The sequence below is a fragment of the Alligator sinensis genome, unplaced genomic scaffold, assembly GCF_000455745.1.
Source record: "Alligator sinensis unplaced genomic scaffold, ASM45574v1 scaffold670_1, whole genome shotgun sequence".
Lineage (NCBI taxonomy): Eukaryota > Metazoa > Chordata > Crocodylia > Alligatoridae > Alligator > Alligator sinensis.
Window position 1 is genome coordinate 985,111 of NW_005842297.1, and position 18,656 is coordinate 1,003,766.

General features: G+C 41.2%; 1 protein-coding gene across 1 annotated transcript in view; it reads left to right on the top strand.

Annotated features, from left to right (window-relative positions):
- MAGI2 (membrane associated guanylate kinase, WW and PDZ domain containing 2) overlaps nt 1–18,656 on the top strand; it is an 880,265-nt gene that overhangs the window by 639,693 nt on the left and 221,916 nt on the right. The gene's annotated exons all lie outside the window — the stretch shown is intronic.

Sequence of the window (18,656 nt, forward strand, 5' to 3'; positions counted from 1 at the left end):
CATATACACATGCATAGAAGTTGTGCAAGGAGATTCTATCAGATAAACTAGCCCCTACTTCTGTAGATTTTTATGCTGAAGGGAATTATCCAGACTATAACATATTGGGGTATATAACCCAGGATTATTGCCAGTAGAGTAAGGGCCAGTTAATTTTCTATAAGACTTTGGAAGCAGGGATTGTCAATTTTACTATTTTTAAAATGCCATTCTTGTGCAAAACATGCTATTAAAAATTATGAAAGTTGCTGATGCCAGATAAAGAACAAAAGCTAACTGATCACTTCCCCCAGCTCTTCTTGGGGGGCACGGGCTCCCAGATGATGCGGGATGACAGCAAGCTGCCGCTGCCAGCTGAGGATGGCAGTGGCTCTGGGCTATTTCCCCAGCCCACAGCAGCAGCCTGCTGAAACCCTGCACACAGATCCAGAGCTCGTGCCACCCAGGAAGAGCTGAGGGAATGATCAGAGAGCTGGGGAATCAAACAGGAGCTTCAGCTGACAGTTGAATCCACTCTAGCTCCCAGACAGTGCGTGGTGCCCTGATGAGCCGCATTGCGCCCGCACAATGGTGCAGCTGCTGCGTGGGTGCCAGGTGTGAGGGGGCAATCCCCACTGCTTCCCACTACCCACACTGTGTGTGTGGGGGGGGGGGGGGGGGCAGAGGCCCCAGTCACCGTTGCTGCATCTGGTGAGTGCGGGGCTTTTTTATTTTATTTTTTTTTTAAAGCTCTGCACTCACCAGAAATGGAGCACGCAGATGACAGCATGCTGCCACTGGTGGCTGAGGCTAGTGCCAGCACCCGAGTCTGCTCGGCACAGCCCACACCATGCCAAGCACTGGGAAGAACCCAGTCCTGACGCTGGCTCCAGCCGGCAGTGGCAGCGTGCTGTCATCCTGTGCATAGATCATGGGGCCCACACCCCCTGGGAGGGCTATGGGGCTCTGCCAGACTCATCCCAGGGAGAGCAGGCCCTGGATCTGCATGCAGGATGACAGCAGGCTGCTGCTGCTGGCAAGTGGTATTAGTTTTGCTTTGAACCAGTTGAGGTGCAGTTTCACAAGAACCCCTGCACCTATCTCCTTGAAACTTGGCATGCCTTATGCCCTCAGAAGGGGCTACCATCCCTGCAAGAAATGACAACGTTATAGGCATTTTTGTGATTCCCCATTATAGCCTATGGGCGAAACTTAGAAACACGTCAAAACAGCGAAACAGTTTAGACAAAACAAAATGGAACAGTGCTTTAAAACAGCAAAATGAAACACTATCCCTTCGAAACAGCAAAATGGAAGTCAAAACAAAACAGTGCTGTTTTGTGCAGCCCTACTCACTAATATACCTTTTTTAAGTTGACTGTGTTGGATGGCAGTGTCATTTCATATAATTTTACTTTTCTTGTTTTTAAATAGCCTCTCTACTGTGATTCTTATCTTGCCTCTTAAGTTACAGTAGTCTAACCATAACAAGAAGATCATGATTATAACTGCCTATAAAGAACCAGGTTTCTAAGGAAATATTATCCACCAATAACTCCAGCAGTAACACTTTTCTTTAAGAAAGGAAACCCAAGTAAGGCCCTTTCTCGTACTCTACTACTAAATGCCCTCCATGATGGGAACTGCAGGCATCACACCCAAAATAGGCTGGTGCAAATGATGTCATTGAAGATAGTTATTAGGGGTGTGCAAAGCAGGCCCTATTCAATTTGGATTTGGATTTAGCCCAAATCAGGGACAGTGATTTGATTCGTTGGTTCGGATCACTGTCTCTGATTTGATTCAGCCGAATCCAAAAGATTCAATTCTGATTTGGAGAATCAGCAATTCAGATATAGGCACAGCTTTAAATGCTTTTTCTACATACCTTGAGGTACCAGTGTGGCTTGTGAACAATGTGATGCTGGGGAGCATGGAGCGTCCCACAGGAGTGCGGGGGGGCCCTCCACGTGCTTGGTGGCGAACGTACTTCTGGCCCACTGGAAGTACTTCTGGTCCACTTCCAAGTCTGCTGCCATGCGCACTGGGGAGCCCCCCATGGTTCTGTGGGACACTCCATGCACCAAGCCAGAGTGTGGGGGGAGGGGCCCCCATGCACTCCCCAGCAGACCTGGAAGTGCTTCTGGTCCACTTCCAAGTCTGCTGCCAAGCATGCTGAGGAGCCCTGCATTCTTCTGTGGAACACTCCATGCGCCCCAGCATTGCATCATTCACAAGCTACCTGCTACCTAGAGGTATGTAGAAAAGAACATTTAAAGCTGTGTCTATGTCCGAATCTCCAAATCTTTCCAAATCTCTCCGAATTGATTCGGGGGGGGGGGGGCGGTTCGGTGGGGGGGGGGGGGCGGTTCCGATTCGATTCGGAGAGATTAAAGGGTCCTCTGATTCAATTCAGATTTGGAGATTCAGCCACCAAATTGGGCTAAATCTCCGCCGAATCAAATTGGGGACTGAAGTTTTGCACAGCCCTAATAGTTATGGGGTTTCACTGGTTATAGCAATGATTCTCTACTAGGGTGCCACAGCACTCTGGAATGTCTTGAGATCCTTTCAAGTGTGCCATGGGGTGCCACAAAATGTTAGCACTGTTAGGTGTACAAAAAGATTCACAAGACAAATCTGAAATTAAAAAAAAGAATCCATAGTGTTAAAAACATTCTAGCTAATTGTGGTTCTTTGCAACAGAACAATTGCTCTTCTGCCATCATAATTTTTCTGTAATCAAAAAAGTGAAAACTAAGAGCTAGCATCTTCTAAGGGGTGCCTTGAGTATAACAAGAGGTGCTTGGAGTCTGAAGATGTTTAGAGACACTGGTGTGCAGCACCCTGCACAAGTGGAACTGGACATTATGGATGCCTTCTCATCCTGTTGTTTGCAACTGTGGCTATGGAGGTGCTTCAATGTAAACATTCCTGTCCTTTGCATACCATACCTTTCCTCACTTTTTTCTTTCCTCAGAAAACTCCACGTACATCAAGTGAAAAATGCCAAAAGCTCAGGGTTTATGTGGATAAAATTAAATTTGCCCTTTGTGGTTTTACTAAGGCTTACTATCTCTGACATTAGATTGCCAGCTCTCACAATTTTATAATGAATCTCTAGGTCAGCAGTTCCCAATCTGTAGTACAGGCACCACCAGTGGTACTCGGACACCCTGGACACATGTTAACAGATTTATTATAATTACTTTATATGACATAATTTGCTGGTGGTACTTAAGGTTGAACTGAAAAATTTGCCGGTGGTACTTAAGGTTGTATCATGTTAAATAGGTAGTTCATAATCTGTCACAGTCTGGGAACTGCTGCTCTAGGTAGTTAGGTATGCTTCTTTGGGTAGATGTGATATCCTTTATTAGACCAACTGAATAGTTGGAAAAAAGTTCTTTGGAAGCTTTTGGGCACAAGCACACTTCTTCAGACATAGATTCATAGATGTTAGGGCCGGAAGAGACCTCAATAGATCATTGAGTCTGACCCCCTGTATACGCAGGAAAGGGTGCTGGGTTCAGATGACCACAGCCAGATGCCTATCTAGCCTCCTCTTGAAGACCCCCAGGGTAGGGGAGAGCACTACCTCCCTTGGGAGCCCGTTCTAGATTTTGGCCACTCTAACTGTGAAGAAGTTCTTCCTAATGTCCAGTCTAAATCTGCTCTCTGCTAGCTTATGGCCATTATTTCTTGTGACCCCCAGGGGCGCCTTGGTGAGTAGAGCCTCACCAATTCCCTTCTGCGCCCCCATGATGAATTTATAGGCAGCCACAAGGTCGCCTCTCAACCTTCTCTTGAGGAGGCTGACGAGGTCCAGGTGCCCTAGTCTTTCCTTGTAGGGCTTGGCCTACAAGCCCTTAACCATACAAGTGTCCCTTCTCTGCACCCTCTCCAGGTTATCCACACCCCTCTTGAGTGCGGCGCCCAAAACTGGACGCAGTATTCCAACTGCAGTCTGACCAGTGCCCGATAGAGGGGAAGTATCACCTCCTTGGTTCTGTTTGTCATGCATCTGCTGATGCACGATAAAGTGCAGTTAGCTTTGCTGATGAAGGAGTCTCTGCTGGCATTGGCATTGTTTTAAAACCCAGCTCCTGGGTTCAGGTGACTAGAGTATATGAGTATCTCAGCATTTATTTTGAAAGAAATATATTTCTAGCCTTCATAGCTGCAGAGAAGGGATTGAAAATGTGACCAGAATATTCCCTTAAAGCTCAAACCATAAAGTAAACCAAAAGAATGCAAAGTGTATTGTTAGGGTTCTTTAAAAAAGCAAAATTTTTTTAGTTGATCTCTTCATTTTGAGGGGTCTGCTTCATGTTTTTTGAGTACTTACATTGGCAATATTTTTACTATTGTGTGCTAATGATATATAAAATAATGTTAGTAAATGACAAATCAGGAAGAAATTCTTCCTTCTTTTTTTTTAAGTATAGTATGAATTTACAATGTTCATTTTGCATATGAACAGATATATTAATATAGCCTACGGGAAAATATGCACTTTGTTTGAGCTTTGTAGCCATTGTGTTCATCTTTCTTAAATTAATTTTCTTCATATTTCTTAAAATGTCTATTGCCTTTAGATAATATGAGCTCTCTCCAGTGACCAACATAATAACCATGTATTCCCACTTATGTTAACCAAAGACCCTGGATTAAAGTGCTTTTTTATTTCAAGTTATTGAATTCAAATCCTCATGTGGTTTCTATTTTCATTACATTTTACTCATTCTTTTTATTCTCTCAGTAAAACATGGACTGCTATATAATACACACTGAGTGAAAACATGGCCAGAGACAGGTCTAACTTCAAAATTTTCATCTGATTAAAAAAAATTATTGTGATTACCCAATATCCGGGTTTTGAACCAGCTTATTACAAAGAAATGGACTGGGTGTATTATTTGGATCTCAGTCCACAAATCACTTCTTAAAAATTTATTATTGACATGTCACTGATGAAAATGTTTAAATTACCCAAGAAAAAGAAACGATACGAAATGTCCATTATTAGCCCTTCACACAAGCTTTCTGGGCACTGGCTACACCTCCTGTGACAAAATCTGTGAAGGTTACTGCTATTAAAGAAATGAGTATTCTTTCTACCTGCACCAACTTTTTTTCTCTCTCATGTCTCTCTTCTCCCCACCTGCCCTTTTCCTCTCCACCCTGCCCCCACCCACTCTCTGGGTAACATCCTGCCCCTACTAAAGTCAATGGGAATTTTCTGTGGACTTCAAAAAGCCAGGATTTCAACCCTGTTTCTCTTGTTAATTTTCCCTGTCAGTCTCCTGTATCTCTTTCTTCTTTCAGTCTGCTCCCACTCCCACTTATCTCATCTCAAGACCACATCTTCTCTATCCCTCTCTCATTGCTTCAGCTGTTACTGGGTGGCTCATCATGGTTGTGACTGTGGTCTGGGGTAGGCATACCTCAGCTAGTTATAAAGGAGCTGGCTTGTATACCGGTAGCCATATGACCAAGGCAGGACAGAAGAGTACACTGGAAAACTCTTCTCAGCTGGGTAATTACTTGAATCAATGTTGAGCAGTATGCCAATCTGGCTAAACTGTTAGTAGTGCCTGAGCTTGGAAACTGAGATGGTGCCAGCACTCAGCAAATGCAGTAGGTCTTAGCCACATGCTGTGCTGCCTCGTACCATATTGAATTCTCCTAAATGTCTTCTTATGCACCTAATTCCAACAACATAGACACCACTGGCCTTCATGACACTTCCATCCAGCTGCCATCTAACTCTGTAGGTGCCTGAGGTCTCTACATTTCTCCTCCTGAACCTAAGTGTTGACACCTCTGAGTGGTTCAGAGTCCTTGCTCATGCATAAGCTCTGATGAAATCATCAAACTAATCAAATGACTAGTGCAACCTCTCTTTTGGGACCACCCTGGGCTTCTCCCCATGCAAAGTGTAGCAAGTGAGACAAGTAGAAGATAGAACGATCCCTAGAGGGCAATCCACTGGACAGGAACAGGAAACTCAAGTGGAAATTATGCACAGTACTTGTTTTCTCTGTGCTTTCATTTAATCGTGGGCAGTAGAAACAGGAAGTAGAGCAAAAAGGGCCAATAACCAACTTTGCATGTTTACATTTTACTTGGCTCAAGTGAATTCTGAACACATTCAAGGAAGGGAAGAGCAAAGAAAAGTTCAGCCATGGGTTCTGATCCTCAGGAGAGCTGTGGGGGTGGCCTGGATTACTGCGAGGGTAAAAGGTGGGCCTTTAAAGTAAAAGTGGATGAGTAGGTGAGTAAAGTAGGTGAGTGGGCTAGTGTTGGGGAGTATGCCTGAGGCAGGCCTAAGTAGCATTACAGACATACCCTCTGATTTCTTCATGTGTATAGTATAAGCTGCTTCCCACTGCTTTACCTCTGCCACCTTCAATGTGCCGATATGTTGTCATACAGCATATACAGAGCTGAATCCATCAACTTTCCTTTGCTGGGGACAGAGTGCAGCACAGACAGACCCATAACAGCACAGAATTGGAAACATTTACCTAAAATGATCCATTTTCTGGGCAAAAGTGACACAATAAATAAAAATTGCAAGTGCATGACAGCATGTACTTCACTCCTGCTCATTCAACACAGACCTCTGCTACTGAAACTAATGGAGGTCTCCTGTTGTTGGTCATAAGTCCCTTTTCCTCACCACAAGACAAAATCACTCATAAATACAAAGCCACTATATCACACAACATTATAAATGAAGAATTAAAAAGGTAAATGTGACAAAGCATAGATATTGTTGGAAATATGAACCATTATGTTATGTTTACCCTCACTCTCAATCCATTTTTCTGTACTTTTGTTTGCTTGAAATAACCTTTCACAGGCAAATCATAATTTATACTTACAGAATGCTTTAACTTCCACTCTGTTGTTTCTGGCGTCACAGTATGTCACTATAACAGATAATAAGCAGCCACAAATTCTAGACATTACTAAAGATCATATACCAGGAGAAAAAAATCTCGCTGTGTACTAAAACTGTAATCAATCTATGAAAAACATACAGCATCCCACTTCTGTTTATATAAATTTTACTAAGTAGATTAGGAAAGTATTAGAATGACTGAATTTTGTAATACCTAGAGAAAAGAACATAGTGGGCATGTCTACACATGACGCTACATCACCATAGCAACACACTACGGCAGTGAAGCAGCAGGGGGCACAAACTATAACATATGTTGCCATAGCAAGGTGCTCCCTCCTTATAGCGTGTTGCTACTGTGATGTAGGGGCTAAAATTACCATGTGCCACTGGCATGGCGCAGTACGGGCTGTTACTGCATCATAATTTTGTACTTCCTTTCCAAAAGGAAGTACTAAATGATGGTGCAGTAGCAAAGGCACCATAGGGACATATGTAGATAAACCCGGTACCACCTAATGATCTGTGGAGGTATTAAGCCAATTCCAACAAATTTTGTTCTGTATGTTGTCATTTTAAAAGCCCATGCATAAAGAATGACAAGTCTTATAAATCTGTAATCTTCCTCTTCCATCTGAATGCATCATATTAAATCAACAGACTGCTACATTACGATATTTAACTTAGGTCAATGGAGGATAAACAAATTGTCATAAATTCTCGTTTACTAAGACAGTTTTTGCAACTTTTGCAAGTTGCCAGTTCAGTAAGCAGAGCACATTGAACTCTGTGGTTGCCAAAAATGCTGCAGTTGCAGAAGCATTTTTCTTCTATCAAATGTAATTAACATCCCTCTTACTTGATTTGGTTTTATACTTCTGTGAACAGGCAAAAATGTACAATGAAAATAGTAGTTGTCGTCATCACCTAATTTGCCATTTCATTAAAGAACTAGTGTCAAATATTATGTTATTATTTAAAAATGAGAACTACTGGGAAAGGAGAAAGGAACTGAATTCTATATTAAGAAATGACAGAAGCGAGAACTTGATAATGAAATATCAAGATTAATAACCTAGAACTGTCAATTTCAATATGAGTGCTTATGTATTCATTCTACCTTTCCTTACAGTTTTAGTAATACATTTTCTGTAATCTTTTCATTCCTTTTTTATATTATTTATTTTTCTTCTAAACTTGTTAATCTAGTATAAAAAGGAGCTGCAAAAAGGGGGGTTTTGAGAGGGACCTTTTCTGTTAAAGAAAGGAGGCCCTGAGCTGTTGAGAAAGGGAAGTTGGTGGTTAGTCAGTGTTTTGTACATAGTGGGCTCTCTGTGGGTACTGTTCATTGCGAGTGAGGTCAGAGGCTGTTGGCAGAGTGAGCAGTATGATGTCTAACCTACTGTTCTTTGATAGTCAAATAACTGATTTTGATCACTGCTTCCCCTTCATGGGTGTGTTACACTGACCAAGGCAAAATAATTTATTTTAAGAGCCAGCTGTTTAAAGATTACTGGGAGCTAGGGACAGGAGAGTTTTGAGGAGTTTATGGGGACCACAGTATGACAATGATTGAGAAATACCACATTGCTAAAGTTAATTCACCTTCTAGCTACTTGTACCTATGGGGACCATGTCCACACAAGGATCCTGGGTTTCTATGTCTCCACCTAGATTATGGTCTTGATTTGAAGAAAAGTGGCAGGTGGGAAAGTTACAGGAGCTGACAAGCACCTCAGAACCCTCTCTAACATGAGGCTGGTGGAGCTGTCGAAGAAAGGTTGCTGGCTAAAAATGACTGTAACTTCTTTGCTGTGGCAGCAAAGTGAAATGAGCTACAGGGTTGAAGCTGGATCTGGTTACCTCCAGTGCAACACACCACCCCAACCATTCATTATCAAGATCAGGAACCAATACACATGTGTAAGGCTTATTTGCACGCATAGGAGCCTCAATTTTAAATGATCTTTGCACTCCGAAATGTAGACACTGCATTAATTTAGCCACCTGATGAGTTTTATAGCTATTTGATAAAGAGAATTCAGAATCAATTAGGTGCTTAAATCCTGCTTAGGTCCTGCTTAGACACCTATTTTACCAAGCTGGAACTAACCCAATACTTTTAAAACTTTGCAAAGTCCTCTGAGATCTCAAAACACAATGATTATTGTAAGTTGTAATTATTGTAATTAGCGTTATTACTGAAAAGAACCCTAGGCTAGTTTGGTCTAATAAAGTATCAAGGCAGATTGATTGTACATGTATGCAGATGTGAAATGTATATGAAAAGGTGAACCAACTACATTGCATGTTAATGTATGTTTCAACCTTGTTTTGATTTTAATGCTCTCATTATTTACTCATGGTGCATTGTAAAAATACCCATGGTTACAGTACAAAAAGATAGATTTTCAGGGATATACCCTAGGAGATAAGCCAGTCCCTGACTGAGACTGAGACAGAGGTAACAAGAAAACTTCCCCCATGTACAAGATTTTCCATTATGACATTACTTACCCCTCCGGAGTATCCTGCATTGTCCCCTGTCAGCATCTGGATATTAAACTAGATGAACATTTTAGTCCCATTTAGTAGTAAAGTTTATTCAGCAATTACACAATTTGCCTTCCAGATTCATTATAAATAAGCATTGTGACATTTTGACAATTTAAGCATTGTGACATTTAAAAAAATGGCTTTCACATTTTAAAAACTGAAATTTCCTGGTAATGTTAAGTTGGATGCTTTTAAACACAGAGGTGTTTTTTAAGGATAAGCAGCTTCCATTTACTTCTAAGACTGTTGTGCATGCTATTTGGGCTCCTAATGAAAGGAATAAAAATTCATTTGGCCTCAGTCAATTCGCCTGGGACTATAGTAAGTTACACCATATCACAACATCAGTCACAACTTTACTTAGCCTAATTGTTGGCACCTATAGAAGCAAAGATAGTAAGTAGGTTAATTGTCCTCCTCCTTTTGATAGGTGCTTTCTTTGTGATTTCATCCATAGGTTAATAGTACTGATAGGCTTGTGCTATATTAGTATGTCTCTAATCCAGGGGATATAGAGCTTAATCTCTTTCATTCCACCCAAACAAAAGCAAAATAATGTTTCAATGAGTAAAGTTGCCAGTAGTTGGTGGTTACTGGCTTGAAGTGAGATCAGTGTTTCCAAAGTACTGGAAAGGGACATTTTTGCTGGTAGGGATGCCAGCTTCTAGATATGAGATAAAACTGAAGTCTTGACCATATTTGTTAAAGATTTCAAAATGCTTTAACTCTCACATGTTCTGGCCAAATTCTGTTTGCAAGCACGCTATCTGGATTCTGCCCACCTATATTCACTCTTTTGGCTTATTTGGATACCATGTCCCCACCCCCCTCCCACTTCCTAACCTACATTATTGTTGCTTTATGCCATTAAATGCCTACTGTACTGGATGGCTGTATTCCAGCAGTGGCAAATTTTAGAGTTTATTATATATTCTCAATTCAGCCAGCAGCGTAGATGCACTGAGGAATGAAAAGTGTGTTGGATGTGCAGAGTGCTGATTCCCTCAGCGTGCCCCCTGTGCACATTATTGGTTTGAAATTCCTTCCTCCACATGGCAAAAGAGTCTAAAGGGATCAAGACTTACCCACATAAGGAGACTATCTCAAGCCCTTGCTAACTGGGCCAGGTAGTGCCGAGCTGAAACCCTTTACAGTGGATGCTGCTTCCTGAACTGGAAGCAGTATAGCTATGTGCACACGTGCCTGGGATGATCAGCCTGACTCAGAGGAAAAGCCAATTAGTCCAATCACAGAGTTGCACTAAAGTCAGCTGCATGGCTTCTGGTTCAGGAGATACTATACTGTATTTCACGGTATACAGATTAACACGGTGTATAAGTCGACCCCATTTTTCTGATCCAAAAAGTTAGGAGTTTCATAGAGCCAGATAAGTCAACCTAACTTTTTGGATCAGAAATATGGAGTCAACTTATACTGGCCCCTATGGACCCTATGGCCCCTGTGGACGGGGCACTCAGTGGGTGAGCATGAGCCACAACACCACTCGCAGAGGACAGAGCTGGACTCAACGCTCAGCTGGCGTGGCCCAGGCAGCACCACTCGCAGGGGATGGGGCCAGATTCGGTTCTTGACTGCCGCATCCCCAACCCCTGGCAGTGTCTCTGCCTGGGAAATGCCAGCTGAGCACCGAGCCCATGGCTGCTCACAGGGGATGGGGCTGCGCTGCTCACAGGGGCCGGGGCCAGGCTCGGTGCTCAGCTGGTACAGCCCAAGCAGCACTACTCACAGGAGACAGGGCCAGGTTTGGTGTCCAGCTGAGCAGCATCTCCACAGTAATGGCAAGGCCCGCAGGCCATGCTCAGGCTGGGCCCAGACTGCACGGCCTCCAGCGACAGGGACGCTGTCGGTACGTGAAGAAGTTTGGGTGGAGTCGGAGCCAGGCCATCATTTGGCTGGGGCCAAGGCCAGGCCGCAGCAGCACTGGGGCAGGGGTCAAAAGTATTGAAATAGTGTACAAGTCAAGGTAGAAATTTAAAGGTACATATTTTGGCTCTAAACCTGGACTTATGCACCATGAAATATACTATTTGAAGCAGCATGCTATGTTGTGGCGTAGCAGTGCCTGGCATGTGAAGAGAGCAGCATAGCCATGCACACTCTTTTCATGTTCTGTGAATGTGACACTTGAGATCCACTCAAAAGCTGGAACAAAAGACCATCCATTTTTGGCAGGCAATAGATTGATTTCCATGAGAGATTTGCAACTGTTGGCTTTTCTTCTTCCTTTGCTTCCAAACCTGTTGATCTTTAGAGCAAATGTTTTGAAGGAGGCTTGAAGGGTTAAACCATATGCCAGATTTAGGATTAGGAAAAATTCCTTCCTGACAGCTCAGGTAGGCAACAACTGTAGGGATTTTTGCCCTCTTCTCTAGTATAAGGCATAGTCCTCTTCCTATGATACTCTGAACATATATTAACCAAACAGCTTCCTTGTCCTTGCAGTGGTAAAGCATTGATGAAAGCCCTTTTCTTCCCTGGTTTTTCCCTGTGGCACATGACAAGGTGTTTCTCATTTGTTTTCACAATGTGTTTATGGCTGTAGCATGCCATGGGTTGGAGTAGTCCTTTTTAAGGACTGTTTGGAAACCTGAGTACATGAAAATGCAGGGAACTGGACTTGATGGCCCAAGGGGCCCCTTCTAGTGCCTGAGGTTAGTGGGAAATGGACTGTTATTCTGCGTTGAGGGTTAGTGGAAAGTGAGCAGCCTAGGAGAGATTTGGTAAAGATATACACATTTCTTCATGCATCTCCTATAGCTGAAGCTACTCAACATGTTTTAGGGCTGGGCCTTTTTTCTGCTTTTGTAAAATGAATCTAGAGATGCAAACATGCATTTTTATATAAAATATAGAATGCAGAAGAGCACTGTCTCTGCTAAACTATCCTTCTTGCCCTGTGATACTTTCACTCTTAGGTGTCCAGTAGCCCAACTTCAACAGATAGTGTAGAGGGTGTTTCTGTTCCACTTTGTCCCATGGTCCAGTGATTAGAGCTCCCACTGTCCGGGGTTAAGTGGAATCAAGCTACTTCTGACTAAGTACCTAGAACCTGGATCCCCAATGTCCTAGGCTGTCCTATTACACTGATGGGCTAAAAGGTGGGTGGGTCCTCTCCCCCCTCCATCCCAAGCTTCAGTTCGTAGTTATTTGCCACCCAAGGGCTATAGACTTCTATGGAATTATTGTTGCTTCCCAGACAGATTAAGAACCCAGCAGAGGCTAGAGAGAGGTACATGTCTCAGTGGAGCAGCTCTGGATGCGCTCAAAAGACCTATAAAATGGGTAAATGTCCATTAGAGGCTGGTTAGGATTTTGCTAGAAAGGATGAGCCAAAGGCCATTGAATTCAGTGGGAAGACTCCACTGTCTTTTGATCAAACCACAAATCTTATTTCAGTTGAAACCGATTGTTTTTTGATATAAGTAGAACCAGGACTTGACCTTATATTTGACCCAGCTTTGTATAATTTCCTGGATACTTTCTTGATAGACTGATTTGTTAAATTCAGTAAGAAAAGTACATGAAGTTAAGTTGTTAAGTGTTATACAACAGTTTTGGCCAGATTCATTCTCGAGCAAAATTTCTTTGTATTTGTGGACTCATTTTAATATTATCATTTTTTAGATAGACAAAAGAACTTTAAAACTTTTGCTTTTTCTCTGTGGAAGCTTCCTGTTTGGTTTAGAATAGTGATGACATTGTTCAGTGTTCAGAAAGGGTTTCCAAGCCTTGCATGTTTTGCCATGTGTTTCATTTCCATCAATTCTCATCATGGTATCAGACTGAGCATATTTTCTAGGCCATGCTCAATTGCATCCGCAGCCAACATAAGGAAATGCAACTGTTTATTATATAAGAGAGTCAATTGTTTACAATATTATTTATACCCTTAAGAACAGGGTTGAAGTATTTTGAAAAATAACCAATTTTGAGAATTTGGTTCTTCATTATTAATAGTGAATTGCAATAACTGCTCTTAAGTTTTATGTATGGCTAAAATTGTGCTGCACAGGATTTGTTTAATCTATTCAAGATGCTGAGATGACATCCTGTTTTGAACTTTGCAGTGTAAACAGTGTATTTCATTAGATTACTCAACATAAGAATGCAAAAGGTGATATTTCAGACACCTCACTTGCTGTAGTTATAATGACTTCTACTTTATTACAGCTTATTATAGATTTGATTTTTACAAAGGCAATTCAAAGTCACTGTTTTAATTAGAAATGGGAAATAGTCAGTTACTGTTCCCAAATTGTAACTTATGCTGCTCACTTTTTATTTGGTTTTGATAAGTCATGTGTAGCCAGTATCATAACATTCATTTGATCACCGTAAGGAGATCATGGATTAATATATTATTAAACTTTTTGGGTTGTTTATTTTTTTTAAACTTCATACCTGGCCAGCTTTTCGTGCTGAAAGTTTCCTCTGTACCAATATTTATGCATAATTTAGGAATCCCAAAACTTTTTACCAAATGAAATGTCATACTAATTCTCCGGGCATAAGGATTTAGCACCACGTATGATAGCAAGTCCCATAATGCCCATTAAATCAACCCATGGCCAGATTTAATAGATACCTAAGTGTGACTCTCTTCCATCCTGCTGGAGTCCCTAAAAATCAATAATGCAGAAATGAGACGATCCTCCTCCTCTTTGCCACTTTATTATTTTTGTGATCTAGTTCTAAGACTAAGGTGGATGAAAGTAGACACTTAATGAGCTGGAGCAAGGTTTAGCCATTTAGAATTCTGTTTCACTGCTAATATATGTAAGTATCACATATGCAGTTTTGAGGCATCTAAATTCTACTTTGCCTCATGAAGAAAACCTGAATTATATTAAGACACCTAAAATCCTTACATTTTTGCCTTACACCTTTAAGCTTTTATTTTGTTGATTTGAAATTATTTTTCTCTAAATACGACTTCATTTTTACTTAAAAAGAAATTGGAAAAATATGTATAGAATCATAGGATGGGAAGGGACCTTAAAGATTATCTGACTAATGAATCTGGAATGAAGTGTAGGACCTGGGAGAATTTTTTTTTAAACTTCTTTTTATTTATTTATTTATTTATTTATTTAATGAATTTAGAATGGCCAGTAAACCAAACATTCAGTTATTTGAACAGCTTGATATATGAACTCTTTTTGGTCAATATATCTCTCTTTGGCCAAACACCAGTGTTGTGGCCTAATATTCTTTACATGTTACATTTCCCTTGGATAACCAAGATAGATAGGTGGGTTTCAACCTGTGTTCCATAGAACCCTGGGGTTCGGCAATAGGTGATCAGAGGTTCCACGAAGAGACTGGGGGCCATGGCGGAGTGAGCCAAGAGGCTGTGAGCTGCTTTTGTGGGGCCAGGTCTCCTAGCTCAGTCATTCTTTAGGATAGGGGTAGGGATTCTGCTAAAGAAGAAATCGTATGAAAGGGTTCCATAATTTTAGGAAGTTTGAAAACCACTCAGCTAAGAAATAACTTGAGATATTCTAGTCTATCAACTGTTTCTTCATTTATTTTATTTGTTGTATTTTTCCTCCTCAGTGGGTAGCAAAATATGACTATGAAACAAATCTAAATATGAGAGATGAATTCTTGTTATGTATCACTTGATTAGATTGCATACTTTTCAGTTTATTAAAATCTACACATGCTTGTAGGAAGAAAAATTACTGGTTTCTAAATCTGAGTTTATAGCCTCTACTACTTTTGTTTCTTTTTGTACCTAGCACATTTTGGCTTGTAAAATGTACATTTTTTATTTTAATAAAGATATATATTATGATTAAGATGATGAAAAAGCAGTTTCAAATTCTTACAGTTATTAAAATATTGTTCTGATGGTTGATGGTTTCAAGGAAGGTTTCTCCTTGGAATCTATTGACTTGGTATTGCCTGCATTATGATGTCAATGTAGTTGATTTGTTTGTGTCTTTTGTATTATTATTATTGTTATAGTTATTCCAGAGTCCCTTGAGAATTTCTTTTCTTGTCTTGTTATATAAATAATAGGGCTGTGCAAAGATTCAATCCCTGATTTGATTTGGTGGAGATTCAGCCCAATTCGGCAGCCAAATCTCTGAATCTGAATCAAATCAGGAGACCCTTTAATCTCCCCAAATTGAATCGGTGCCCTCTGAATCGATTCAGAGAGATTTGGAAAGATTCAGAGATTCAGAAATGGACACAGCTTTAAATGTTTTTTCTACATAACTTTAGGTAGCAGGTGGCTTGTGAATGCTGCAATGCTGGGGCGCATGGAGTGTCCCACAGACGTGCAGGGCGCGTCCCAGCGCACTGAGCAGCAGACTCGGAAGTGGACCAGAAGCACTTCCAGTCAACTTTTGAGTGCACCGAGGAGCACACAGGGGATTCCCTGTGCCCTCCTGGGGCTCAGTGACTCCTGGGTCTCAGAGGGGCCCCCAGGGGCCCCCCATGGCCGATCGCCGAGCCAGGCGGGTGCGCGGGGGGGGAGCCCTGCGTGTTCCCCGGCTGGAAGTGGACCGGAAGTACTTTCAGTCCACTTCCAGGTTTGCTGCCAAGCACATGGAGGTCTCCCCCACACTCCTGTGGGATGCTCCATGCGCCTCAGCATCACAGCATTCCCAAGCCATGCCGGTACCTTGAGGAATGTAGAAAAAACATTTAAAGCTGTGTCTGTGGCCAAATAGCTGATTCTCCAGATCAGCACTGAATCTTCAGATTCAGATTTGGCCGAATTGAATCAAGGACAGTGATCTGAATCAACTAATCAAATCGCTGTCTCCAATTCAGTCCAAATCCAAATTGAATACGGTCCATTTCACACACCCCTAATAAATAAGCCACTGGGTTTATGACATCCTGTGATGCTTTGAGGTGTTTTAAATGAAGATAAATATTTTTTCAGTTGATCTGGCATGTTTTTCTAAATCTCATCTCTTTTAGTTGCTGCTATTAACTTTTTGAAGTGCTAGAGTTAAAATATGCCATCCATTATTATTTCTATTACTATAGCACCTAAGAGCTCCAGGACCCTTTTGTGCTAGACTTTTTGTAAAGAGAGAGCAAATATGTATTTCCTGCTGTGAGCATCTTACAATCTAAGCCTAAGATGAGACAGAGGAGAACAAGCAAACAATGAAGCAACATTAGCTTGCTAGGCAAAAATCAACCTAAAATGCACTGTTGTCTATTTTTCGTAAATATGAGGGCAAAAAGATTTTTGAAAGGAGGGATATAAAAGAGGATAATGAGGTAGTTTTGCTAATGTTTGTGGGGAATTCCTATCAAACTAACAGGCAGGATGAGAGAAAGCATGAAGGTGTGTCTTTGAAAACCTAACTAGTGGGCAATGGAAGCCAGTATTGTGGGTCAGTCAGAAGCAGGAGTCAGCATTTCAGTACTGAGAGATGATAGCATGCGAATGGTCTATGAAGAGCATTGAAGACAGCTGATGTTTGATGCCTGACAAGATGCCTTTCTGTGCCAATAAGACAGTCCCTGCACTAATGGGAGCACAAAGACTGGTTTTTAGATGCACCTCTATGAATACACATTTCTGAAAGAAGAAAGGAAGAAAGTGTTCTGTTCACACAAAGTCAATGGTGGGATGTTTCCCAGGTATGGTAACAAATCCAGGACACAACTGGGTGGAATTGAATTCCACCCAAGGAGTACAATTCCATGCCATTATCACCAGCATGGGTATGTGATACCATAGTTTTTTTCTAATCATAATTTGTGTTGGAGAGGATCCCTTATGAAAATACAGTGTGTATATATATATATATATATATATATATATATATTATAGCTGGGACAGATAGCAATGACTTTCTTTTTAAGGGTGCTCAGCACTTCTTATTATAAAACCTATTTAAGTGGCTTTTGACTTTGCCAAACTTTAACTGTTTGATTTTGCAAAACTTTCCGTGCTACAGGGCTACCTTGGGCTAATTTTATCCCTTAATTTCAGGAAAAACTATAGTTGTTTCTCAGAAGAAGATCAGGGAAAATATGTTATTTCCCCCTTTAAAAAAAAATTCTTATGGCTTTTTCTTTGAAGAGTTCAAGTGACTCATGTTGTGGAACAGCAACATAAAAATTGACAGTGAAGTGTTTGAGATGTGCCTTTTGCTATTCCCATGGAAACCTGCCCATAAGTAGCCAACTTATGAGAGGGCACATCTTCAAGTGCGCTGTAATGCTCATTAAGTGTCACTAAAAAAACTGTGCTCTTTAGGTAATGCTCAATAAACATCACTTTAAAAACATGCTCTTTACTTAATGTGCATTAAGACAGGCTAATGCATATTTTCCTAGTACCTCACAATAAAGGGCACTTTTACACGTGCTCCAAGGTGGGGGGTGGCACTTTAATTAAAGTAGTTCTGAGAGCCACTCTAATTAAAGCACTGCCGCATCTCCTATATAAGCATCCCCATGCTTAAAAATGACAGTAGGGGCACTTGAACTAAAGTTCATTTGACAAGCTTTATTTCAAGTGCCCCACCACCATTTTTAAGTGTGAGGACACTGATACACGAGACACAGGAGACTGCTGAAGCGCAGCAATTGCTACACTCCAGCACACTCAGTTAATCAAGTCTGCTCAGATGTGCTGGAATTCCAGTGCATCAGAGTAGCCTCTGCGCTTGTGTACAGGCTCCCGGAGGTACTAGATTTAGAGTGCATTAATGCATGTGTAGATGTACCCTCTGACAATCTCAGTTTGTAGATGTTCTTTAGAGACTTGTAAAAATGTGTCACCTAAGTTTCCTCAAATATATATATATATATATATATATATATATATTATAGCTGGGGCAGATAGCAATGACTTTCTTTTTAAGGGTGCTCAGCACTTCTTATTATAAAACCTATTTAAGTGGCTTTTGACTTTGCCAAACTTTAACTGTTTGATTTTGCAAAACTTTCCGTGCTACAGGGCTACCTTGGGCTAATTTTATCCCTTAATTTCAGGAAAAACTATAGTTGTTTCTCAGAAGAAGATCAGGGAAAATATGTTATTTCCCCCTTTAAAAAAAAATTCTTATGGCTTTTTCTTTGAAGAGTTCAAGTGACTCATGTTGTGGAACAGCAACATAAAAATTGACAGTGAAGTGTTTGAGATGTGCCTTTTGCTATTCCCATGGAAACCTGCCCATAAGTAGCCAACTTATGAGAGGGCACATCT